This window comes from Saimiri boliviensis, chromosome 6 (assembly GCF_048565385.1).
Source record: "Saimiri boliviensis isolate mSaiBol1 chromosome 6, mSaiBol1.pri, whole genome shotgun sequence".
Lineage (NCBI taxonomy): Eukaryota > Metazoa > Chordata > Mammalia > Primates > Cebidae > Saimiri > Saimiri boliviensis.
The window spans coordinates 71990799-72018228 of NC_133454.1; the positions used below are offsets into that span (position 1 = coordinate 71990799).

General features: G+C 41.5%; 1 protein-coding gene across 3 annotated transcripts in view; it reads left to right on the forward strand.

The window, feature by feature from the left end:
• The first annotated feature begins 354 nt into the window (after positions 1 to 354).
• FAM168A (family with sequence similarity 168 member A) overlaps positions 355 to 27430 on the forward strand; it is a 185893-nt gene continuing 158817 nt past the window's right edge. Inside the window, exon 1 of one of the 3 annotated variants that reach the window (XM_074400958.1) lies at positions 355 to 968. The gene's annotated coding sequence lies outside the window, so the exon portion shown is untranslated. The remainder of the gene's footprint in view (positions 969 to 27430) is intronic. The other 2 variants (XM_039470593.2, XM_039470594.2) reach the window with 2 other exon arrangements.

A 27430-nucleotide genomic window follows, 5' to 3' on the forward strand; every position in this document is an offset into this window, starting at 1 on the left:
GTATGCCCTTTGTACGTTTGGATTCAAGTTGCCGAATTGTCCTCAAATTTGCAGGGAGACCCGCGAGGAAGCTCCGGCATTAGTTCTGGTGAGAGACAGCTGCAACGGAGATGGCGATGGATGAACAGAATCATAGGTGATCTAGCCCATCAAGGCCCATCCTCGGTAGGCTGGCATATTCCTTCCCTTTTTCCTCTCTTTCTCTTCTTTTTCTTAATATGGAGGAAGAACCAAGAACTTCATCTCCCAGCATTTCGCAGGGAACACACTCCCTGGGAAGTGTAGTACCGGGTCTGAGAAGGGTCCGGAAGGAGGGTGGGACGCTGAGAGGCATGCTGGGAGGTGTAGTCGAGAGAGAAGGAGAGAGAGAGAGCGAGAGACGGAAGAGAGGGAATGTGTGTGTCTATGCAAAGAAGATGGAGACACTGCGAGCACTACCCCTTGGGGATGGGGCCTCGGGCGACCTGACTTTCCTCACAGGTGGTCTTTGAGCCTACAACATCTGCCAGCGGATGGTTGGCTTTATTCCATTGTCCTTGACCGGAGAGGGCGCGGCCCCTCTGTACCGGGTTCGAGGCGGGAGGCGCAGGCCGCGCTCAGTCCAAAGCAGGGCATGCCGGGAGTTGTGGTCCGGGCGCTCTGAGGCTGTGGGACGTGTTGCGGCGCCGCGCCGGCTCCTCCTTCCCCGCCCTTCTCAGCGGTCCCCCGCCTCCTCCCTCCGCCTCCTCCTCCCTCGCCCGCAGCCGAGCGTCCCTTCCCCCCAACCCGTCGGGCTCCTCGGCGGCTACTGCAGAGGATTCAGAGCCGAGTCGCTGAGGAGGAGGAGGCTTCGGTCCCCGCGCGCCATCCTCCACCCTACTGGATACGGGCGAGGGAGCGAGAGCGTCGCCGTCGAAGCCTTCGGAGAAGACAAGGGCATCGCCGCCTCAGCAGCCACCGCCGCCGTTTTCGCCTGCAGCTGCTAGCCGGTGAGGAGACTCCCTCCGCCGCCCGATCCGCTCGTCCTGAGCCTGGGCCGGTTGTGCTGGCGAGAATGAGAGTGGGGGCTGCGGAGCCCCCGCGCAGGTTGGGGGGAGGGGGTTGAGGTAGCGATGGAACAGCGGGCTGGCGGGGGAGACTTGTCCAGACGCTGGCTGGGGGTGGGGTGAGGGTGGGACCCAAGCAGGTTGGGGGGCGGGCGACGAGGGAGGAGGACTTTTGATGGAGAATAATCCAACCTGGGACCGGAGAGTGGGGTGGGGGCGTCGGATTGGAATTCGGGATGGTCTTGGGGCGAGGCGGAAGATGAGACTAGGGTGGGATGGCTTCTAATGAGGGAGGGGACTGAATGAGGGTGGTGATTTGGGGTTGGCCTGGAGCAGTTGACAGCTTCGGATCTGAGCTGGGGTGAGGGGTAGGAGAATGATTTCAGTGGAGAGTGAGTAGCAGATAACAGGATAGGACCTGCATCTGGTTGGATAGGACCCTGCGGAGTGTTAATTCAGGAGGATGGAATTGGGGTGGATCTGGAGCAGGATGATGGAGGTAACAGGAGCTGGGGGTGAGGGGCTTGGCAGGTGTTGCGACCTGAGCTTGAAGTGGGTGTTTGTTATCTGGGGCTGGTGGAATTTGTGGAGACTTACAGAATAGCATGGGTTAGGATAGAGCAGAGAAGTGCAATTTGGGGGTTTCCTGGGGTGGGCTGATCGAGGTTGGAATAGGAGTTAGTGGAGGTGGGACATTCAATGAGGGGAGTGTCATGGTGAGCTGGCAAGAAGGGGTCAAATTGGAAGTCATGTCTGAAATGGGAGAACAGGGATGGAAATGGAATGAGGGGCACAGTGGGTTGGATTTAGGATCTTTCAATCACTGGAAAGGGCATGGTGGATCCTTGGTTGCAGGGTCAAGGCAGAGGGCACATAAAACATCCCTGGGCTGCATTCATTGAAAGGATAGCGGCAGGTGGTGAGCAAAGTTGGGGGATGGTATCTTGAAGAAAATGTTCCTTGGCCAAGGTGGCAGAGGGAGTTTGGAGAAGGACTTTCAGAGATGAGCTGGTAGGCCTGGAGAGATGGTTGCTGACGGTGAAGTGGCACAGGGCAAATTTAAGGAGTGGGAGACCTGGTATGGATGGGGCAGAGAGGATGGAGAGGGACAGTGAGCTGTGGTGGGGAGGGGGAAGTGGGTTGGATATTTTGGATGTGAAGGATTGGGATGACCTCCAGGAGACACGTGAGGGTTAAGGGTTGGAATACTTAAATGGACAGCTTTGGTGGCTGTGGTTGGGGGAGAGGCAGTAAGGCTGTTAGAGGGGACTTTGCAGCAAAGACAGAAGAGACCTTCTCATTCTTAGGGGCCATTTTAAGCTGTTCATTTGATCTTTTTGTTTTATTTATATTAGTATAATTTGGAAGTCAAGTCAGCCCAAAGGGTAAAGTTGAAAGGGACTTTAATTAAGGTAGAATTAAGGAGGGGAGGGTGTCTTCTGTTATTTGTAGATCATAAAAAGAAAGTTGGGGGAAAAAAGCATACTTCCAAACTAAAGGTGGGGAGAATATAAACTGGAATGTAATAGGTATCTTTCTGTTTGATGTCTCTGCCTTCTCCTTTCCCCTCTCCTCCCGGTGTGTTTAAAAACTATACCTGGAATTTGAAATTTAAATAGATTTGGTGAGCTTGAGATTGTTAAGGGTTCATTCCTTGCTCGAGAACTAATGAGTGAGCCTGAAAAATATGTGGCTGAATTTGTTTTGTAGGTAGTCAACGTGCACATAGGCAAAAAGAGCTTGGGCCTTTTTTACCCCCTCTTAAAATTAGGGGGTTGAACTGATTGCTTGAAGATGCCATTTTTTAGTGTCCTGGTTTGCAAGGCAATTAGGCCCATCATTGTATTGCAGGCTAATAATCCTGAGATGAGTCTTGGCACCACTGCTTTATGTAAACAGAGAAGACAGGAAATATGGAAATGTCATAAATATTCATTGGTGAGATGGTTTGGTACTGCTGGAGTTTTTCATATGATTGTTTTTTGGCATTGATAAGATTTAAAAATAATTGGATTGTATTTCTAAAGATTGAATTTTCTTCCAAAGGAATTCAGGTGATCAGAATTCTGTCAGATGTGAATAAATAAAGCATATTGAGTCATTTTTATTTTTTTAGGGAATGATGTTGATGTAGGTGCATTGTATTAACTAGAGAAACAGTATCTCCATCTATTCATCAGAAATTCGATTTAAACCTTAATGATATGCTCATTCTTATGGCAGAACAGTGATAATGGAAGGTACAGAGGAATGTAAATGGAGGGAACATCTTTAGAGAAACAGTTTTCTGGACCTAATTGCATTAATTGTGATGATATGTTAAACATAAAGTGGCTGTTGATTAAAGCTTAGACTGAAAAAAAATGAGGAGGGATGTAAAGAAGACAAAATTGGCACCGTTGGGATCAAAATAATTCTTTTTGTTTTTGTTCAAGCTTCAGAGTTTAGCTCACAAACCGTTTTCCTTGGCTTTCACAATTGAGCACATAAAAATATCCATTTAGAATACTTTTTTTTAAGCTCCAAAATGGGCAGAATGGTGGAAAGTTGGACTTAACCTTTGAATTGAAAGTGTTTTGTAATAAGGAAGCTTTCTGTATTACAATAAAAATCAGGTTTGAGCAGTTACCTGTAATTCAATGAGACTGTAATCTAATGCAAGCATTTCTCTCTAACTTTACTCTGGGGTCTAGACATTGTTTTTGCAGATTTGCAGGCTTGGTCTAGAGGTGAGATGTTTATATTAAAGCTCTAGCTTTTGAAAGCTCAAAACGAAAAGTAATTGCCTGGGAGAAATGTGCTCATGGATTTTTTTTTCCACAGTGTGGTCACCTATGCAGTAGTAATGTTTTTGTATCTTTACCTCATTTGATCCTTCAGATACCCTGGTGAGAAGAGAGCAGATGGAGGTATTGGTAGACAGAAGCCTTGGTGGAATGAATAGCCCGTGAGTTTAGGAGTCAAGAGTCCCAGATTCAAATCTCAGTTCTACTACTTGAAAGCTGAGTGATTACAGCTAAGTCATTTAAAGCATTTCATATGGCCCGGTGAGGTGGCTCATGCCTGTAAGTCCCAGCACTTTGGGAGGCCGAGGCGGGCAGATCGCTTGAGATCAGGAGTTTGAGACCAGCATGGCCAACATGATGAAACCCTGTCTCTACTAAGAATACAAAAATTAGCCAGTCATGGTGGTGGGCATCTGTAATCCCAGCTGCTTGGGAAGCTGAGGCAGGAGAATTGCTAGAACCTGGGAGGTGGAGGTTGCAGTGAGCCAAGATCGTGCCATTGCACTCCAGCCTGGGCAACAAGAGCAAAACTGTTTCAAAAAAAAAAAAAAAAAAAAAAAAACCAAAAAAACAAACCTTTTATATCTGGTGGTAATGGTTGCACAACATTGTGAACATGCTTAATACCGCTGAATTGTACACTTCAATTTGGTTAAAAAGGTAAAAATACACACATACACAAACCTCAAAAACCAAAAAAACTAGCCAGGCACAGTGGCTCACACCCATAATCGCAGACTTTGGGAGGCTGAGCCAGGAGAATTGCTTGAGCCTAGGAGTTTGAGAACAGTCAGGGCAACATATGGAGACCCTCTCTCTACAAAAAATAAAAAAAATTAGCTGGCGTGATAGCATATACCTTTAGTCCCAGATACTCAGGAGGGAGGTGGGAGGATTGCTTGAGCTAGGGAGGTCAAGGGTGCAGTGAGCCATGATCTTGCTTCTCTTTACTACAGTCTGGGTTACAGAGTGAGACCCTTTCTCAAAATCAAACTTTCATACTTCAGAATGCTGTCAAGGGGAGCAAACCAGTTCATGTACTGAAGACACTGTATATATATGAAATATCTATTCACTATTTATTTAATGAATATCTGCTAAGTGCCAGGGGAAAATGAAAGTGAACAGAAAGCAGTTGTCAAGGAGCTTTCAGTGTCATGGGAAAGATGGACAATTTAAATATAGTGAGAAAAGTGAGGCAAAATGCTGTGGTTAAGTGCTATGGTTAAGTATGGGTTTTGAAGTCTGTCTTACTACTACTTACTACTGCTGTATGACGTTGGGCACAATGGGCTCATCTGTAAGTGGGGATAATAGAATTAATATCATAGGATTGTTTTGAGGGTTAAATAAGATAATGGGAAGCGTTTAACACCATATGTTATGTAGTACACATTAAAAAAATATTAGTTGTTGCCATTATTGTTAGAAAGATAGGCAGAGGCTAGAATGTTGAATAGCCTTGTGTGCCTGGCTGATGAGTTCTTAGTTTTATGGTATTTATTAATAAGGTATTACTTTGTATTATGATCTTATGCATATTTGGATGTTTACAGTCTAGGAACTTTAAACAGTTCTTTAAATGCCAGGCAAAGTCCTAAACAGATGTTAGCTGTTAGCTTCCTCATTAATCAAATAAAAAGAAAAATTATGCTCTGAGAGGTTAAATGACTTAAGGTTACACAGTCAGTAAATGGAAAAGTCTGGGTTACAGCCTCCAAATTCTCATTTGTCAACCCCATTTATATCCTTTTTTTAAGTTGCAAAATATGTCCTATGTATGAAAGTATGTTTAACATAAACCCACAATTTAAAGCAGGCATCCCCAAACTACGGCCCATGGGCCGCGTGTGGCCCCCTGAGGCCATTTATCCGGCCCCCTGCGCACTTCAGGAAGGGACACCTCTTTTTTTTTTTTTTTTTTTTTTTTGAGATGGAGTTTTTCTCCTGTTACCCAGGCTGGAGTGCAATGGCGCAATCTCGGCTCACCGCAACCTCCGCCTCCTAGGTTCAGGCAATTCTTCTGCCTCAGCCTTCTGAGTAGCTGGGATTATAGGCACGTGCCACCGTGCCCAGCTAATTTTTTGTATTTTTAGTAGAGACAGGATTTCACCATGTTGACCAGGTTGGTCTCGATCTCTTGACCTCGTGATCCACCCGCCTCGACCTCCCAAAGTGCTGGGATTACAGGCTTGAGCCACCGCGCCGGGCGGGACACCTCTTTCATTGGTGGTCAGTGAGAGGAGCCCAGTATGTGGCGGCCCTCCAACTGTCTGAGGGACAGTGAACTGGCCCCCTGTGTAAAAAGTTTGGGGACACCTGATTTAAAGAATAACAAATTGAAGACTTTTCTACTTGTTACCCAGCTTAACAAAAGATTTCTAGTACCTTGAAAGTCTCTTGTGAGGTCCTACTTAATTGAATCTCCCACCTTCTCTCTCCCTCAGAGGTAAAGAGTTTCCTAAATTTTATGTGAATAATTTCTTTGCTTTTCTTTATACTTTTACCAAATATGTGCATATCCCTAAACAGTGTAGTTTTTTTACCTTTGCAACTGTTTATAAATAGAATTATAGGGTAAATATTCTGACTTGCTTTATTCTTATTTTTTAAGTTAAAAAAAAATTATTTCTTCCACCATTAAATAATGTCTGCTCATGATAGAAACTGGAAATTACAAAAAGTAAAAAGAAGCAAAAGTGTTTTTAGTCCCATTCCCCAGTAATATATATATATATTTTTTAGAGACAGGGTCTCACTATATTGTCCTGGTCAAGTGATCCTCTTGCCTTGGCCTCTGAAAGTGCTTCCAAATGCAGGCATGTGCCATCATGCCTGGCTGGCAAATGCTTTTTGTAGAAAATATTTGATGCCACATGTGGCCTCTGTTGTTCTTTCTCTTCCCTTTCACTCCTCTTCCCTTTCATCTCCCTGTCTTTCTCCCCATTTTTCTCCTTCTGCCAGCCCTTCCTCTTGCTTCTTCTCCCCATTCCTTCTTCTCCCACCCCTTCTCTTTCTCCTCCTTTTATGTGATTTTAAGAATGTAAAAACTCACAGGCTGTACAAAAATAGGACATAGGCGGGCCATAACCTGCTAACTTCTGGTATATTAACAGAATCAACTCAAAGTTATAGAATATTGAAGAGCAAAGAGACTAAACCAAGTTCATATTTCTTGCTTTATTTTGTTAAATTTAGTTCCTTGGCCAGTTACGCATGTCTTTAGCATCGAAAAACAACTGTGTCAAATTTTTTTGTCAAATTACACTTATCTAAAAGTTTAACATTTTATTAAATGAGCCATTAGTCTCTGTAAGAAGACAGTTAGAAAATCTTAGTTTATAAAGTTCCAATATACCACTTTTTCCTGCCAGTTAGGCAGATGTCTGGGTCCTTTCAGAATATGCCTGTTTTATTATGATATAGGTTGTGCTTTTTCTTAGATATAGACATTTTGAAGGAATCCTGAAATGATATATTTTTCACAATAAACTTCAATACTTGGCTGACTTGAGACTATGATCTTGATTTGCCTTCTGATCATGTTCCTCAAGCTTGATGATTTCTGCTAATGCTCATATTTCTTTTCTAGCCTCTGTTTTTATAATTTTCTTAGTATTTTAGTCTTCTGTCTTTTGTGTCTTCCTCTGTCTTTTCTTTTGAGTTGATAGCACATGTCTCTATGAGTAAATAACAATTATGCTATTTATGCTTACGAAAATATAGAGACCATTTTGTTTGATCTGTAGTTCTTAGGTTGGTCATGTGGTACTGTTTTCATTTTAAGGATGAAGAAATTAAGTATCTAAGAGGGTAGCTGTGTGCAGTGGCTCACACCTGTAATCTCAGCACTTTGGGAGGATCACTCCTAAGGTGGGAGGATCACTTGAGCCCAGGAGTTCAAGACTAATCTCATCAACATTGTGAGATGCAGTCTCTACACAAAATAAAAAAATTAGCTGGATGTGATGGCATGCACCTATGTTTCTAACTATTTTAGAGGCTGAGGTGGGAGGATCACTTGAGCCTGGGAATTTGAGGCTACAGTGAGCTATGATCATACCACTGCCCTCTAGTGTGGGCAAGACTATGTCTCAACAAATAAACAAATAAATAAAAAGATTCAAGATGGTAATTTGTGTCAGGCCTTAAGAAGGGAGTTCTTAAGGAAAGACAAAAGGTACCTAACATTTGAGTATCTATGGCAGGCAATATGCTGGATGCTTTCTCTTCCTTACAGATAGAATTGTCATATTTCTCCTGTATGAGGAATTGTGATCATTTTACAGAAGAAGAAACTGAAGCAACTGAGGCATATAGTGATTAACTAGTTTGTATTTGTTTACATAGCTAGAAAGAGAAGAAAAGCTCCTATTAAAAAACCTGATCTGCCTTGCTCCAGAGCCATTGTTCTTTTTGTTGTACTGCATGTAAGTCTTCCTGTTTTTAAACTGTTAAATCAGTAGTTTTTTTTTTTTTTTTTTTTTTCGAGACAGTCTTGCTTTGTGTCCCAGCCTAGAGTATGGTGCAATCTTGGCTCACTGAAACCTCCTCTTCCCAGGTTCAAGCAATTCTCCTGCCTCAGCCTTTCAAGTAGCTAGGACCACAGGTGTGTGCCATCACACCTGGCTAATTGCATTTCTGGTAGAGCTGGGGTTTCACCTTGTTGGCCAGGCTGGTCTCAAACACCTGACCTCAGACGATCTGCCCACCTCAGCCTCCCAATGTGCTGGGATTATAGTTGGGAGCCACCATACCCAGCCTAAATCAGTAGTTTTTAACCTGCTTAAACAGGTAGTATCTGGCTGCTCTTTAGAATCATCTGAGGAGCTGTTTAAAAAAGAGATGAGTCAGTTCTACTCTGGACCAGTCAGTGTTAGCAAAACTTCTGTAGGTGAGCATAAGGCAGATGTGTGTATATTCATATAGAAAATATACATTAAATTCAATTGAGGTATGTATAACATGTAGAAAAAATGCACAAAAAGTATAACCAACATTCAGATCAAGAAAGGAAACATCCCCTCCTCCAAGAAAACCAACAACTTTCAATACTGTTGATTATTTTTGCCTGTTTATGATGTTTTATAAGGCATGACTGGCTTTTTACATGCAATGTATTTGTGAGATTCATTTATGTTGTTGTTGTTTTTTTTTTTTGAGACAGAGTTTTGCTCTTGTTACCCAGGCTGGAGTGCAATGGCGTGATCTCGGCTCACCGCAACCTCCGCCTCCTGGGTTCAGGCAATTCTCCTGCCTTAGCCTCCTGAGTAGCTGGGATTACAGGCACGAGCCACCATGCCCAGCTAATTTTTTGTATTTTTAATAGAGACGGGGTTTCACCATGTTGACCAGGATGGTCTCGATCTCTCGACCTCATGATCCACCCGCCTCAGCCTCCCAAAGTGCTGGGATTACAGGCTTGAGCCACCGCGCCTGACCTCATTTATGTTCTTGTATGTAGGTATAGTCTGTTCTTGTTTACTGCTGTGTAGCAACAATTCTCAAACATTTTGGTGTCTTCACATTCAAACTTATTGAAGACTCCAAAGAACTTTTGCTTGCAGTGGTGCAGTCATGGCTCACTGTAGCCTTGACCTACTAGGCTGAAGTGATCCTTCCACCTTAGACTCCCAAGTAGCTAGGGCTACAGGTATGTGCCACTATGCCTAACTATTTAAATTTTTTTTGTAGAGACAGGATCTCGCCCTGTTGCCCAGGCTGGTCACGAACTCTTATGTTCAAGCAATTCTCCTGCCTCAGCCTCCCAAAGTACTGGAATTACAGGCATGAGCCACTGTCCTCAGCTGTGTTAGCATATTCTAATGAAAACACATATATTATTCTAAGTGAAAAAAATTCGAATAATATTTTACATTTAAAAAATTTTCTTTCCTTCCCAGCACTTTGGGAGGCCGAGGCGGGTGGATCACGAGGTCGAGAGATCGAGATCATCCTGGTCAACATGGTAAAACCCCATCTCTACTAAAAATACAAAAAATTAGCTGGGCATGGTGGCACGTGCCTGTAATCCCAGCTACTCAGGAGGCTGAGGCAGGAGAATTGCCTGAACCCAGGAGGCGGAGGTTGCGGTGAGCCGAGATCGCGCCATTGCACTCCAGCCTGGGTAACAAGAGCGAAACTCCGTCTCAAAAAAAAAAAAAAAAAAAAAAATTTCTTGAGTATCTTATTGGATCTGCCTCTGCATTCAGTCTGTTGCAGTTTGTTGTCTTGGATGGAATATAAAGAAAATCCAGTTCCACATAGATAGGTAATTGGAAAAGAAAGAATGTTTTTAATTTTATTTAATTGTGGATATTTCTCTTTGATACTACACCAGTCATGTGCAGCCCTTTGAATGTGAGGACTTTTTTGCTTATCTGTGGTGGATATCATGAAAATTATACACACTTTTTTTTTTAAGCTCATTATCTATCATTAGTGTTAGTGTATTGTGTGAGGCCCAAGACAATTTTTCTTCCAGTGTGGCCCAGGGAAGCCAAAGGTTGGATGTCTGTGTTACATCGAAACTTGACAGTTGGCAGTTTGTTAAGATTCATTGCCTTGTACAGTCTGAACCATATCACAGATCTTTTCATGCTCTGTTACATTAAAATCCATTGGTCTGTTTTTTTTCATTATTTTAAAATTTGTTTATTTCTCCAAGAAAAACCATTGGTCTATTCTATACTTTAAATAGATCTTTTATCCATGCATAATTATTGTAGTAATATGCATTGGTCATTTGGAAAATATTGGTTCACTGAGTATATTAGTCTGCTCAGGCTGCCTTAACAAAATACCATAAACTGGGTGGTTTAAACAACAGAAATTTATTTTCTCCCAGTGCTGCAGGGTAGAAAGAAGTCCAAGATCAGTGTTTCAGCATGGCCAATTTTTGTTTCAGCATGGCCTATTTCCTCACATGGTGGATTGGAGAGGGAGAAGAGAGAGGGAGAAAGAGAATAAGTGCGAGTGAACAGGCAAACTCTGGCGTCTCTTTTTAAAGGCACTAATCCCATCATGGCAGCCCCACCCTTATGACCTCATCTAAACCTAATTATAAATCATCTAAACCTCATTATCTCCCAAAGGATCCATTTCCAGATACTATCACATTGAGGAATAGGGCTTCAATTTATTAATTTTGAGGGGAGGCAGTTCAGTCTATATCACTGAGTTATGTGGAGCATCTTTTTGAGACCTGGTTTCACACTGGAGTACAGTGATCCATTCATGACTCACTTTGGCCTGAACCTCCTGGGATCATGTGATCATGTAATCCTGCCACCTCAACCTCCCGAGTAGCTGAGACTACAGGTGCAGGCCACCATGTCCTGCTAATTTTTTTTTTTTTTTTTTTTTTTTGAGACGAGAGTTTTGCTCTTGTTGCCCAGGCTCGAGTGAAATGGCACAATCTCAGCTCACTGCAACCTCCGCCTCCTGGGTTCAAGTGATTCTCCTGCCTCAGCCTCCTGAGTAACTGGGATTACAGGCATGCACCACCATGCCCGGCTAATTTTTTGGTATTTTTGGTAGAGATGAGGTTTCTCCACGTTGATCAGGCTGGTCTCCAACTGCCAATCTCAGGTGATCTGCTTACCTCAGCCTACCAAAGTGCTGGCATTACAGGCATGAGCCACTGAGCGTGGCCAGTTTTTGTATTTTTTGTAGAGATGGGATTTCACTGTGTTGTCCAGGCTGGTCTCCAACTCCTGGGCTCGAGTGATCTCCCCACCTCAGCCTCCCAAAGTGCTGGAATTACAGATGTGGGTCATCGCACCTGGCCATGTGCAGATCTTCTGAATTGTATAATGTTTAAGAAACCACATTTGTTAATATCACCACTGATCTCATCAGACAAGTCTTTTCTAATTTTCACTTGAAAGCTCAAATTTTATCATTGGCAACCAGTACTGACAGTTGTTTTCCTTGAAGTGACAGTCTCACATTGTTCATTTTCAAAAATTGTCTGCCAAACATCCAAGTCTGAATAATCATAATTTTTCTGCCAGTCATTTTTTCAAGTAAAAATGGTGTTTGTGAAAAAAAGCAGCTAGTACAGCTTGCAACTCAATTGCACAAGTGCTTTAGTGCTTTTCTTTGAGACAATTTTTGTACCTTAATATGCAGCAGAAATGCTTTATATGAGGTGGGTGTAGTGGCTCACCTCTGTAATCCCAGCACTTTAGGAGGCTGAGGCAAATGGATCACCTGAGGTCAGGAGTTTGAGACCAGCTTGGCTAATATGGTGAAACCCTGTCTCTACTAAAAATGCAAAAATTTGCTGGGCATGGTGGCACACACCTGTAATCCCAGCTGCTTGGGAGGCTGAGGCAGGAGAATCACTTGAACTGGGGAGGCAGAGATTGCAATGAGCCGAGATCACATGACTGCCCTTCAGCCTGGTTGACAGAGTTGGACTCCATCTCCAAAAAAAAAAAAAAAAAAAAAGAAATGCTTTATGTGTACATTCCATTTTTCTATTTCTTCACACAGAATATGAAAAAGATGTATAATTAAAGATTAAGATTTAGTAAAATTAATACTTTTATTTTTTTGAGATTGAGTTTCACTGTGTTGCCCAGTCTGGTCTTGAACTCCTGGCATCAAGTGCTCCTCCTGCTTCAGCCTCTCTAGTAGCTGGACTACAGCTCTGCACCACTGTGCCTGGTAAAATTAATAATTTTTATGACTTCATCAAGAACATTCTTTTTTTTTTTTGAGACTGAGTCTCACAGTGTCACCCTGGCTGGAGTGCAATGGTGCGATCCTGGCTCACTGCAACCTCTGCCTCCTGGGTTCAGGTGATTCTCCTGCCTCAGCCTCCTGAGTAGCTGGGATTACAGGTGCCCAAAATCATGACCGGCTAATTTTTGTATTTTCAGTAGAAATGGGGTTTTGCCATGTTGGCCAGGCTGGTCTTGAACTCTTGACCTCAGGTGGTCCACCCACCTCAGCTTCCCTAAGTGCTGGGATTACTGGGCATGAGCCATCATGTCTTGCAAGAACATTTCTTAATGAAACTGAAACTAGGTTTTTTTTGGTTGTTTTATTTTGTTTTTTAACATGTCCATGAAGAATGCAATGATACTGTTACAGTTTGGTGTCCCTGCCTTGATTCAGTATTGGATGATATATTTTTATTTATTGATATAATTATGTTTCTAGGCTTTGCTTATTTTTTATTGGGGGAATAACTGATTTTTGTCAAACCTTTGCTAAAAATACTGTTTTGAAAGCCAATGTGAATGCAGTTTTTTCTTTGCCTTAGTAGAATAGAAAAAACTTTAGAGTTGAACAGTTTCACAGCTTCATCAGGATGTTAGAAAATTCATTGGGCTTGGTGTTTACTTTTCTTCACTTTGTGGTTAAGGAAATGTGTGAAGTGACTTTTAGAGAACAATCCATAGCTATGCATAAGAGTGGTTTTTTAGGTATATTAGGTCACCCTACCCTTAGCCTGGAACATTTACAGTAGAAAAAGACAAAGGTATAGATGAAGCCATAGGCAAATAATCTTGTATAGTGACTTTAGTTTTTCACTGTCATTGGACAGAGGAGAATGGAGAAAGAGGTAATCTAGACAAGTCATAGTGCTAAACATTGTTTTATCTCCCAATTAACACCCCTGTATAGCCTGGAACCCTTGTTCTGGGGGTGGGGAGTTAACATTCATTAATGTGTACGACATTATGCTAGGTCCTGTTATCTTACTTAAACCTGACAATTTTTCTGTGTGTATGAGGCCGTATTTTTCAGTTTTAGACATTTAAAAATGTGATGATGATGATTTTTTATTTTTTGAGATGGGGTCTTACTGTGTTATCCAGGCTGGTCTTGAACTCCTGGCCTTAAGTGATCATCCTGCCTCAGCCGGTTGTATGGCTGGGACTACAGGTGTATGTCACTGCACCCTCTGTGGTCACCATACTTATTTTATGTGTAAGAAAACAGAGGCTCAGTGATGTTGAGTCTGTGCAGGCCCATCAGCCAGTAAGTGACTAGGGTGGTATTTGTCCCCAGACTTTTCTGCCTCCAAAACCTATGCGTGCTTTTTCCTGTGTGCAATGCTGCCTTCCAGAGACAGTTACACTAATTATTTGTATATCCCTGATACTTGGAACCTAGCAGGGGCTTAGTACATTTTTGTGGAGTGATTGAGCCAGTGCTAAGTGAGTGAACCAGTTTTCACAAAGGAGGATGTAACTCACTCACTTGGAGCTTTTGTGTATGTTGGTACTACAAACTATAGAGTAATGCAGTGGTTTTGGTTTTGTTCACTAGGCTCTGGTCACCATTTGTTGCTATGGGGAAGGGGTCAATCTCCTTTTTTTCTTTTTTTGAGACAGAGTCTCGCTCTGTTGCCCAGGCTGGAGTGCAGTGGCGTGATCTCGGCTCACTGCAGCCTCTGCCTTCCAGGTACCAGCGATTCTCCTGCCTCAGCTTTCTGAGTAGCTGGGATCATAGGTGCCCGCTACTATACCCAGCTCGTTTTTGTATTTTTGGTAGAGACAGGGTTTCACCATGTTGGCAGAATGGTCTTGAACTCCTGACCTCATGATTTGTCTGCCTGGGCTTCCCAAAGTGCTGGGATTATAGGCGTGAGCCACCACACCTGGCCAGGGTCAGTCTTCTTAATGATAAATGTAAAAGTATTTAAATAATTTGGACATTTAGTAGTCTAAGAAATTTAATGGGGTGAATTTTCCCTAGATTGTTAATGATTTTTTTTTTTTTTTTTTTTTTGAGACTGAGTTTCGCTCTTGTTAACCAGGCTGGAGTGTAATGGCGCAATCTCAGCTCACTGCAACCTCTGCCTCCTGGGTTCAGGCAATTCTCCTGCCTCAGCCTCCTGAGTAGCTGGGATTACAGGCATGCGCCACCATGCCCAGCTAATTTTTTGTATTTTTAGTAGAGACGGGGTTTCACCATGTTGACCGGGATGGTCTCAATCTCTTGACCTTGTGATCCGCCCGCCTCGGCCTCTCAAAGTCCTGGGATTACAGGCTTGAGCCACCGGGCCCGGCTGTTAATGATCTTTTTAGAAATACATACTGCATCTACTTTGTTCTGGCTTATTCTGTTAATAGCTATGAAACCTTGGGTGTGTTACTGCATTTTTCTGTGTTTCATTTTTGTAATCTTTAAAAGGGTAGGATAGTAATAATAGTACATAATTCCTATGTAGTTGTGCGGATTGAATAATTCTTACAGAGAACTTACAGTGCTTGGCATGTATTAATTATTCAATAAATGGTAACTGTTATTAATGTTATCTTTCTAGAGCAAAAGTATTGATTTATTGTGACTTTTAGTACATGAAGAAGAAATAATGTCTTGTCTTCCCCTCCCCACCCCCCGAGTTGGAGTCTTGCTGTGTCGCCCAGGGTAGAGTGCAGTGGTATGATCTTGGCTCACTGTAACCTCTGCCTGGATTACAGGTGCGTGCCACCATGCCCAGCTATTTTGTATTTTAGTAGAGACGGGGTTTCACCATGGTGGCCAGGCTGGTTTCAAACTCCTGACCTTGTGATCCGCCCGCCTTGGCTCCCAAAGTGCTGGGATTACAGGTATGAGCCCAGCTTGTTTTGTCTTTTAAAGCACCTTTATTAGAGAAATAAAACACTGAATTTATTGGTTTTTGTATTTTGGGACTTATTTTCTAGTTGTAGCTTACTTGGTCTCTTCTTGTCAAGAAAGATCAAACTTTGGCTATTTGCCTGGATTTCTTGGTGAATCAATGGAGGTATGGTATGACTTTGATTCTCCATCATTCTTTTGATGGAGTCTTGTTAGGTTGCCCAAGCTGATCTTGAACTCCTGGCCTCAAGCAGTACTCTGCCTTGGTCTCCCAAAGTGCTCGGACCCTATCATCATTTTAAACTTTGTGGTTTCTGATTGAAACAGATTGGATTGTTCTGGAGAGTTCACGGAGGTTTGTAGTTCTTTCTCAATTAAAAATGTCAGTGGGCCAGGCATGGTGACTCACACCTGTGATCCCAGCACTTAGGAAGCCAAGGCTCACTTGAGCCTAGGAGTTCGAGACCAGCCTGGGCAACATAGGGAGACTCCCATCTCTACAAAAAAAAAATAAAAATAAATTAGCTGGGAGTGATGGCACATGCCTGTGGTCCCAGCTACTTGAGAGGCTGAGGTGGGAGGATCGCTTTGGCCCAGGAGGTCAAGGCTAAAGGGAGCACTGATGACGCCACTGCACTCTATCCTGGGTGACAGAGAGAGACCATGTCTCAAAAACAAAAAACAAAAAACAAAAAAAACAAAAAAAAAAAACAGTGAATTTAGAAAACATCCCTTTTAAAATTTTTTCTAACTAGATCAATCATCCCTGAGGAGGTACAGTATTTCTCCATAATACCCTGTTCCAGAAGCAAAGGAGTGTTTTAAAAAATATTTTTCTGTGTTTATTTACATTTTGATCAGGCTGTAGAATTGTGAAGGAAAAAACCTACACCCTTTAAAATGAGCATGTCTGAAAGCCTGTCCTTCAACCAGGTGTCATTGTAGGGACACTGTCTCCTAGATAGGAGTTAGTATGAAACTCTTGACTTAAAACCTTTGAGGTGAGACCCATGTTTCCTACTATGGTATCTGAGGTAGTTCAGGATCCTCTCCCTAATTTCCTCACCATTGTCATTCATTGTTTGTCTTTCCTCCTGGCTTACACATTTTACCTCCAGTACTCCTGTAGTTTGCATTGTACTGTGCCTGGAGTTCTTCAGATGTGCAATACCTCTTTTCTCACTGTCTTTGCGCCTGCTGTTCTCTTGGCCTAGATATCTCTTTGTTACTCTGCATTGGTCTACTCTGACTTAGCCTTTAAGACTCATCCTAGGAGTAACTTTTTCCAGGAGGTTTTCCGTGATTTCCTAGGTTGGGATTGGGTACCCCATCTCTGGGTTACTCTGATTGTGGTTATCCATTTATTATTTGTTGGTGTCTTCCACTTATAGTGGACAGGAGTTGCATCTGATCATCATTTTATTCTCAGAGCCCATCTTGGGACCTTGGACAGAGTAGGCATCAGTAAGGACATGTCAAGTGAATTCATCATTTCAGACTGGCCTATTAACAGCTGTAATTTCCCAGCCAGTCAGTTACTGCATGTTGCTCTGGGCTGAGTTTTAATAGAGTGTCTTCTATCATGGTTGTTGTCCCTTACTCCCTGCTCCTTGTGTTGTCTCTACTTCAGCCCACTCTCATGAAGCTTTCCTATACTCCTTGCCTAAAGCTGGGTCAGTGGAGCTGTGTACACAGTAGACCCAATGAGACTCAGAACTTGATTTATGACAGATCCCTGGAATCTCATTTGGAATGAATGAAGATCACATTGGTAAATGGAGAAGCTAGGACCTTATGATTGCTTTTCTGACCCTTAGTTTTTCTGCTTCCAGGTTTCTTCTGTATTAACCTTTGGTCAATTTTAATTTATAGATAACCTAAAACGAACGGTATGAAACCAAATTGTATCAAATGCTTGTGCATTTGATTTTTACAACTGAAATAAAAGACTTAATTGTTTGATGGTGGAAAGATTGAGACTTTAAGCAATGTGGGTTTTTAATGACTCCTCTGTTAAGCCATTAGTAGTTTCTGGCAGGCAATTTTAATTATGACTCCCCAAAATATTTTGCTGATTAGCATCTTAGTAGCAAGCCAAAAAATCACTTATGCATATATGCATTCTTTTAGTCAACATGGATATCAACCTCTATGTTAGGTTGGTTTTGATGATACACAGAGATGAGTAAGGTGTAGTTGCTGTCTTCAAGGAGCTCCCAGGTACAACAGAGATAAGATATAAGCAAATAAGTTACAGTGCAATGTGTTATAGATGTTATACAGTAAATAGCAGAGAGGGAGTTTTCAAACCTTGTTTGTTATAGGGAAGAGTTCTTGGAAAAAGAGTAACCTGAGCTTATTTCTGAAAGAAGACTAGGTTTTATGTGTGGACAATTCTGGTCACAGAGTCAGAAGAACTGAATTTCAACCCCAGCTCAGCCACTTACTAAGTGTCTGACATGGACAGGTTGTTTAAGCATTCTGTGAATCTCAGTTTTTTCCCGTGTAATGTGGGGACAGTTATATCTGTATCCATCTTTGAAATTTAATACATGTGAAAAAAACTCATGAATGTGGTATACAGTATTCTGTTTTTAGCTCGTAAATGTGATATACAAGTATTATATTCCTTTTTTTTCCCCAAACCAAACTGTATTCAGCTTTATTAAAGATACTTCCCATAAATAGTCATGGTATTTTAGGCAGGATATGGGCAGACAATCCTTAACAGTGTACAACAACTTTCAAACTCCCTTCTTCAATGGACTACCAAAAATCAGAAAGCCACTATAAAACCCAGTGAGGTCTTCATCTGATGCTCTGAACAGGGAAAGTTCAGAGCAGGCGTCCCCAAACTTTTTACACAGGGGGTCAGTTCACTGTCCCTCAGACCGTTGGGGGGCCGCCACATACTGTGCTCCTCTCACTGACCACCAATGAAAGAGGTGCCTCTTCCTGAAGTGCGGCACGGGGGCAGGATAAATGGCCTCAGGGGGCCGCATGCGACGGGCCGTAGTTTGGGGACGCCTAGTTTAGAGTAAGGGTTGACATTTCACATTTAGCATGTCGTTTAACAACTTTTCATGAGCTGACCCTGACTTTCAGGAAGTGAAGTGAAAGTAGCAGAATTTATCTGAAGATCCACAGTCTAGAAATGGAACCACTGCTCTTTTGACAGATGCCATCTCAGTGGCATCACTGGAAGTCCGGATTGCCTGAAACACTATTAACCAATGATTGGGGGTTAGGTCCCAACAGATGTCTGGGCTTAAGGGAGTTAAGGCTATGCTGAAAGACGGAAAGGGAGATGAGGACATAAAACCGATTTTGTTTTTCCATACCACAAGGCTTTTGTGCCCAGGGTGGCTGTGTGTATCAAAGTCAGGGAATACCTCCTACTGGGAGCCAAGAGGAAGTCTCCTAAAACTGGAAGGGAAAGGTGTTTTCCCCCCATCGATCCAGCTTCAGAGACATTCTGTTAGTGACATATACCCCTTCCCCCCAAAACAACAACGAAGTGTTCTGTGTGCTAACAACATAGCTTTAAAAAAAAGGTAAAACAAAATTGTGCATTTTTATAAAACTTGATTAAAAATAGTATTTCAAATTGTACAATCACCAGAAGTACACAGTTATCAAAAATGCACTTGGCATCTCCAGCACCTTCCCTTGGCATCTCTTAGCACCTTCAACTTTCTGTGCCTGGTCTGTTTTGGCATCTCCATTTTCTGCAGGGTTAGGTTATTTCCCACCTTGCCAGCCTCAGCTTTTCCCGTTTTCTCTTTGGGTATCTGTTACCCAAGCTGGAGTGCAGTGGCACAATCTCGGCTCACTGCAACCTTTGCTTCCCAGGCTCAAGCAATTCTTCTGGCTTAGCCTTCTAAGTAGCTGGAATTACAGGCACATGCCTCCATGCCTGGCTAATTTTTTATATCCCGAGTAACTGGAATTACAGGCTCGTACCACCATGCCCAGCTAATTTTTTTGTATTTTTAGTAGAGACAGGGTTTCACCATATTGGCCAGGTGGGTCTTGAACTCCTGACTTCATGATTTGCCTACCTTGGCCTCCCAAAGTCTGGGATTACAGGCATGAGCCACCACGCCCATCCCCTTCTCTCCCTTGTTTGCAGGGGCTTTTTAAAGCTCAGGCTCTAGCTTTGGAGGAGCAGGTTTAGCAGACAACCTCTTGGATCTTCTCTGTGGGTCATTCTTTACCTGGGCTTTATTTCCTTTAGCATCCCCTTCAGCCTTTCTCTTGGGCCTGGTGGCAGTGACAGTGATGGTGGTGGGATGTAGGTGCTGGGCATGGGATGCAGTCGAGCACAGGCTTTGGTTGGTTTGGGGGTCGTTCTCACTTCTTCTGGTTTTCATTTTTTATTTATTCATTGACAGTTATATTTTGACAGATTGTAGCATCAATTTTTTTACCCAAACCAGAAATAAGTGAGGAAAATATTGAGTATATTAGTGTGTAGATGTCATTTATGAAGTGCTAACAATGTAAACATGTATCAGGGCAAAGATTTTAAAATTCAGATCCATGAAACTTTGATTCTGTGCTATTATGCAAGATACTGCTTAAGGTACCTAATGAATGGTATCTGAAAAATTATTGAGTTTACTTCTTAGTGGCTTGGATAGCAACAAGCTGAACTAGAAAGAGCCTCATTTCCTGTCAAAAGACTTCTGCTTGCATCCAAGTGATGCAGCTTATATCTGTGCCACCATTGAAGGTTATTTAACATTTTAGAATTTCATTTTGTTCATCCGTAAAAGAGAAAAATAATAGTTACTTTGTAGACTGTGAATTAGGAATAAACTGGATAAATTGCTTAGCACTAGCTTTCATCAGTTAAAAGTTTAGTTTATGGAATATTAAACAAATTTCCATTTAATTACACTTTATTTCATTAGAGAAACTTGCTCTAAAGGATGGGGGTGGGGATTCTGTCATTTATGCTTTGCTGACATTGATAATATTTTACCTCCTTCTTCCAGTTATTTCTCAGTAATTTTGCAAGGTAAATTTAAATCCCAGCTGTTGCACTTACTTGCTGTGTGAACTTCAAAGTTACTTAATCTTTCTATAACTTATGGAGACATAATAGTATTTATATTATATAGTTGTTAGGAAGTAACTAAAGTGCTTAGTTCAGTGTTTGGCACGTAGTTTGATTTTAGTAAATGGTAGTGTATGGACTGAATGTATCCCACCAAAATTCACGTGTTGAAACCCTAATCCTCAGTGTGATGTTTGGGGATGGGGTTTTTGGGAAGTAATTAGGTCATTAGGATGGAGCTCTTATAAGTGCCCTTATAAGAAGAGACACCAGAGAGCTTACTTCCTGTCTCTCTGCTTTCCACTATTTGAGGATACATTGAGAAGAGGGCCATCTGCAAATCAGGAAGCTGTCACCAGATACCAGATCTGCTAGTACCTTGATCTTGGACTTCCCAGCCTCCAGACCTGTGAAAAGTAAATGTTTGTGGTATTCTGTTACATACACAGCAGCCTGAACTGACTAAGATGGATAGCATTGTTATTATCACTTTCATTTTATAAATGAGAAGGTGAATACAGATTTAGATTCATAGATTAGATTCATAGTAAGAATCAAGGATGGGATTCAATCCAGGTTTGTGTGATGCTGAAGACTTTACTATTTATTCTTTTACCAGGCTACATTTTGTAATTAACATTTCATTTGTATCGAAACATATGCTGAAATGCTGTAGAGTGCTTGGAAATAATTTGTTATTCTTGGGTATTTAAAACTTTCAGTGAGGTTTTACTAATAATTTACGTAAACTTGAAATTACATTGGTTAGGGAAAGGGCTCTTTGGCCTGGCCTTCCTGTGATCAGTTTTAGGACAGATATTCTGGGGTGGTAGTCAGTGGTTAGTAAAAACAAAATTTTGTGTGTGTGTGTGTGTGTGTGTGTGTGTGTGTGTTTGAATTTTCTCCTACACAGCTTTATTGAAGTAAAATTGACATACAATAAGTGATACAAATTTAATATGCAGTTTGCTTACTTTTGACATATATACACACCTGTGAAACCATCACCACAAAGCAGATGGTGAACATATTCATCACCTCCCAAAAGTTTCTTGGTGCCCCTTTGAAATATTGTCCTCTATGTTCTCCCCGTTTCCCTCCTTCAAGCAACCACCTATCGGCTTTTCTATCACTGTAGATTAAACAATGGTCAGATCAATCAGGATTTAGTCAGTTCACCTCTCAGCTTTAGTTTACTCATCTGTGAAACAGGGATTCTACCATCTTCCCAAGGGAGCATCAGAGAAGATTAGGAACAATATGTGTAAAGAGCCTAGCATAGTGTCTGATGTATACTAGGCCCTCAATCCCTGGAAGCCAATATTACCAGTAAGCTTTCACTTGGTGGTCTAGAGTACATTTGGAAGTTCGGAGTGCCAAAATGCATTTCTTTCACTTAGAGCTCTTGTTCTTTTCCACTGAATGGGCTTCCAGTGTTTTTTGAAACAGGAAACTTTACGTTTAGGTAGCTTAAGGCCCTAAGGGACTTCTTGTTCCTACCTTCCCTCCCTCATGCCCAGTGTTCCACATGCTATTAATTATGAACAGATGCTCTTCAAAAAATAAGAAAAGATCTCCACAGCAGATTTTTGAGTTCTTTATGCCTAAGTCTGGCATTGTGATCAAGTTGCATAAAAAATGAGTTTGTAGTCAGAGTTCTGGGTTTTAGTTTCTGTTCTGCCTTGGGCAAATCATAAAAATCTTTCTGAACCTCAGTTTTCTCAGTGTAAAGTGGTGGTGGTGGAGTCATACCTCAGAAGTTGGTTGAGAAGATCAAAGGAGAATTCTGAAAGTGAATTGTATGATGATGTTATAATTCATCTGCATCCTCCCATGACTGCTTCACAGTGTTAGAGCTTTGTAAAAGGATGAGGTAGCATTTAAATCTGATACCTTACACATTTTTCATATAAGTATTTTAAATTAGGCTCTACTAATAGAATAAAATGGCAAAAACCTCAGGTTAAAAGCGCTTCCATTTTAAGGTCAGAGAAACTTTAATTCAGATCTTAGTTAAGTAGCTATGTGACCAGGGATAAGTTATTTAATTTTTGTGTGCCTTAAATTCTCACCAGTCAATAAGGCATATCTGTTCTACCTCAGAAAGTTGTTGGGAAGATTAGAAATAATGCGTATACGTTGGCATATAGCAGATGCCCAGTGATGCTCTAGCTTCTTTCCTTCCATTTCCAAAATTGGTAGATTTGTGGATTCATTGAACGATTACTGAAGGGATTACTTTTGCCTTCTCTATTCCATGATGCAGTTCAGCACAGGTTAGCTGTTAGGTAGTATCTCAGGTTTCCCATTCAATTCTGTAAATGTCGTTTGAGGTTTGTGATGCTAGCAGTTATTGCAAAGGATTTTTTTTTTAATAGTGGGAGGAACCTATGCTATGTTTTTGTATTTTGTCGTTAGTTCTCATTACTCTGTCGGTTAGAGATACTTTGTATTGTGAGAGCCAGGGAAACTAGGGGCCATTTTCTTGTCTCTTCTGTCTGTGTTTATTTGGGTTGGAGGATTGTCTAAAGGTTCCTTAGTGAATGAAGTAGTTTTGCTGAGTTCAGATTCTTCCCTCCTGGGTGAGCCCAGGATTGAACTACAGGATGAGAAAAGAAATAGAAAAATGTGGAGAAAACTGGTGAGTTCTGCTTGTAAAGTTGTCAGGATCTTTGAGTTGGGGGGCATGCAGAGAACAGTTGATTCCTCATTTCCCTCTTCCCTTCCAGAGCCTGTATACTCCAACACAAAGGGAGCTTTAAGATGGAGGTCTGCAATGTAATTTCCTAGAAATTACTGCTTCTGGTAACGGCTCATTCAGTTTTCACCTCTTTGCTGCAGTAGATGAAACAATGGGGACAATAAAGCCATTTATCTGATAGCTGTAGCCTCAATGGAATGTTTGTTTTAATAATGGTATAATTTGCAGGGTTCATAAATTGTGATTTTATTCTCATGGAAATAACTGCCCGGTGGTATTTGGATTCTAGGTCTCCTGTTGTGGATAATTTCACTAACATTCTGGCTGACAATTCCCTTTATTCTATACTTTGGTTTAGATTGTTCATGCTGCTTGGGTAATTAGCTCAGAGCAGAGCCAGTTTTTTTAGTTTGGGGCTGGCAGGTGGTTACTAGGTAACTAGAAGATCTTCTGAAAGGGGAAGAAACTCTGCTTAGGTATTCAAGGCAAATACCCAGGTTTGTTTTGATTATCTGAGATTAAAAGAATTATCTAATACTAGAATATTTGATGAAAATTGAAAATTTGATTCATCTGAACATTTATTTTCCATGATACCAAACAGCCCATTATATTTGGAATATCTTTTGTTTGAGTTTTAAATTTTCATGTACAAGTTTTCGCTGGGAATATACACAGAGGGCAGAGGCTGATAATAGCTACACATGCTAGACGTTGCCATAGGTGTTTCACTTACAATATTTCTAAATTTTTTTTTTTTTTTTTTTTAAACACAGTTTCACTCTTGTTGCCCAGGCTGGAGTGCAGTGGCATGATCTCAGCTCACTGCAACCTCTGTCTCCCGGGTTGAAGCAATTCCCCTGCCTCAGCCTCCCAACTAGCTGGGATTACAGGTTTCCACCACCATGCGCAGCTAATTTTTGTATTTTAATAGAGGTGGGGTTTCACCATGTTGGCCAGGCTATTCTCAAACTCCTGACCTCAGGTGATCCATTTGCCTTGGCCTCCCAAATTAATGAAAGCTCAGATAGGTAGGTATTGTTTCCATTTTACTCATGTAAAAAGTTAAGACAAGTTTAGTAACTAAATTTAGGGACTCAGCTAATTAGTGGCAGACAGTTTACCAGATTCAAAGCTTATTCTAGATTTTCAATTATAGGATGAGACATTCTGAAGATACATTCAAGTTTCTATTAAACTGTTACATATTACAGCGCTTGGCTCAAAAATATATTATACATGAATTAGTACCTATCATCAGATGTATATATCTGATTGTTCTTCCTGTCAATCTTGTTTTACAGCAGTAACATACATGGAGTATTTTGATCATCTCACCAAAATTAAAGGACTTCTAGGCATAATTCTGTTTTAAGAATTCTTTAAAAGGCTCTGAAACGTGGCGTAGTCACTGGAAATAGCCTCAGACTTGGGTTTCAGTATCTTGGCTCTCCATTTATTGGGTTATACCTCTTAACCATCATTGGATACCCTTTACTCTTGGATGAGCCTTGTTTTGCTCATCTACAGAATAGGGATATGATACATACTTTATAGGGACGTTAGGGTTAATGTATGTGGTGGGGTCTAATATATGCCTGTAACATGGTAGGGGGTCAGTAATATGCTGGTTTCCTTTCTTGACTAATGCTACTACTAGTAGAGTATCGGGATAATTTGGTGCTTTCATCATTGGCCTTAGGATTTATTAGAAGACGGCCAACTTCAGCCAGACATGATGGCTCATACCTGTAATTCCAGCATTTTGGGAGGCTGAGGTGGGTGGGTCACCTGAGGTCAGGAGTTTGAGACCAGCCTGGCCAAAATGGTGAAATCTTGTCTTTACCAAAAATACAAAAAAAAAAAAAAAAAAAATTAGCCAGGCGTAGTGGCACATGCCTGTAGTCCCAACTACTCAGGAGGCTGAGGCAGGAGAATCGCTTGAACTCCGAAGGCAGAGGTTGCAGTAAGCCAAGATTATGCCATTGTACTACAGCCTGGGTGACAAGAGTGAAACTCCATCTCAAAAAAAAAGATGGCCAATTATGTTATATCTTCATGTGGTACTGTTAAACTAATAGAGCTTATTTTTCTCTAGGAACTTGGTGTTCCATCTAGGTAATTTGTTTAAGGGACAGTTAGATAGATGATGTAGTTTTTTATACTCTCTTGGTCGAGAGAGTGAGTGCATATGTGGAAAGGGCATTGGATTTGTGATCATACAAACTTGGTGGGAGTTCCAGCATTGCTACTTACTAGCTAAGTTTCATGGGACAGCTGATGTTTTCTGCCTGAAACTTGGGATAGAGATAATAATAGCTGGCCTTCCCATCTGTTGTGAAGGTCAAATTAGATAATAAGTGTGAAAATGCCTTTTAAATTGGAAATACGCCAGGCAAGATAGTAATTATTATGTGACAGTCATAATTAGTATTAGGTGGGGCTTAGAGAATTAACTACTTTTTTTTTTTTTGAGACAGGGTCTTGCTCTGTCACCCAGGCTGAAATGCAATGGCTCATGGCTCACTGCAGCCTCCACCTCCCAGGCTTAGTCATCCTCCTGCCTTTTCTCCTAAGTAGCTGGGACCACAGGGATGCAACACCATGCCCCTACCCCTGCCCTGCCCCTTGTATTTTTGAGACAAATCTTGCTCTGTCACCCAGGCTGGAGTGCAGAGTCCCATTCATAGCTTAGTGTAGCCTGGAACTCCTGCACGGTATATAAATGATCCTGTCACCTCAGTCTCCTGTGCAGCTGGAATTACAGGCGTGCACCACCAAGCCTTCCTAATTCTTGAATTTTTTTTGTAGACACAGGGTGTCTATGTTGCCCAGGCTGGTTTCAAACTCTTGTCCTCCAGCCATCCTCCTGTCTTGACCTGCCAAAGTGTTGGTATTACAGGCATGAGCCACTGTACTCTGCCAGAATTCACTGCCATTTTAAGAGGGAAATTTAAAATTTCACTTGAACTATATAAAGACATTTTGATGAGTTTTAATTATGGTAGTCCTTAGGACAGTGAAAGAGAAGAGGCCAGAATGACATCTGGGTAGATAAAATTCAGTGAATGTAACTACATAGTGGAAGTGGGAATGGGGTGAGGTACTACTGTGAGGCAGGCCAAGAGCACTTAGGGAAGAGCTTAGACTTGAAGTTTGGATCTTGGTCTAGTCTTGATCCCTAGAACAAGGAAGTGGGAGGCTCCTTGATTAAAAAAACTTAGAACACTGGGAAGTATGTGGAGAACTGACTGAGGAATAGGGATAGAGGTAATAACTATAGCTTCCCTCATGATGACTGTCAAGTTGAAATCTTGGTTTTAAGCCTTCTAGGAATATGTACAGAAGTTAAAATAGATTTTTTTTTCCTTTTTGTGGAGAATGAGATCTCGCTATATTGCCCAGGCAGGTCTCGAACTCCTGGGCATAAGCTATTTTCCCTCTTCTGCCTCCCTAAGAGCTGGGATTACAGGCGTGAGCCACAGCACCCAGCTAAAATAGATTTTTTTCATTCCTCTTTCTAACCCTTAACAGTTAACTGTGTCAATTTTTGGGGGAATTTTCCATGTGAGTCTTGTGATTATTGCACATGAATCCAGTGGTGTTTCTCAGGTGAGCACATTAATATATCTTCATTTAAAGAGGTACACATGGTTGCTGCCAAGTGGGGATCTGCTTCCATAGGCTAGAATGCTTAATTTTATGGAGCCATATTCAGATTATCTCTTACTTGAAAATTGATTCTGTTTACAGTATTTCAGTAATGCAGATGATATTTTTCCTAAGTGGAACATCAACCTAAATTTTCAATGTGTTTAATTATTGATGTATCTGAATGCTGCAGTGTATTAGTTAAGGATTTTTCCATGTGAAGAGAGGCTTCTGTCTCTGACTTTTGGTACTACACTAATTTTATTCATTTTTATTTTTCAGGGGGATGTCAGTTTTTCTTTACCGCAAGCAACTGCATTATGTTGTCTGGATCATTGCCTTCTGTATTAAGTATTGGAGTAGAATGGGTGTCCAGGACAGTTTCAAAGTCTGTGTTTTATCTGATTGTAAAAACACACTTAGGCATCTTTCTTCTCTGTTCTTGGTCTACTAGTATGAACATGGTGCAGTGACTAAATAAGGGGATGGGTTTCCTTGGGTCCTACTCAAAATCAGTTTGAGTTACTTTATCATATTCATGTGTAATAATGTCAACTGATATTTGCATAATTCTTTGTAAAGTATTTTTATAGTACTTAAATATTTTTGTTTTGTCTTTTTT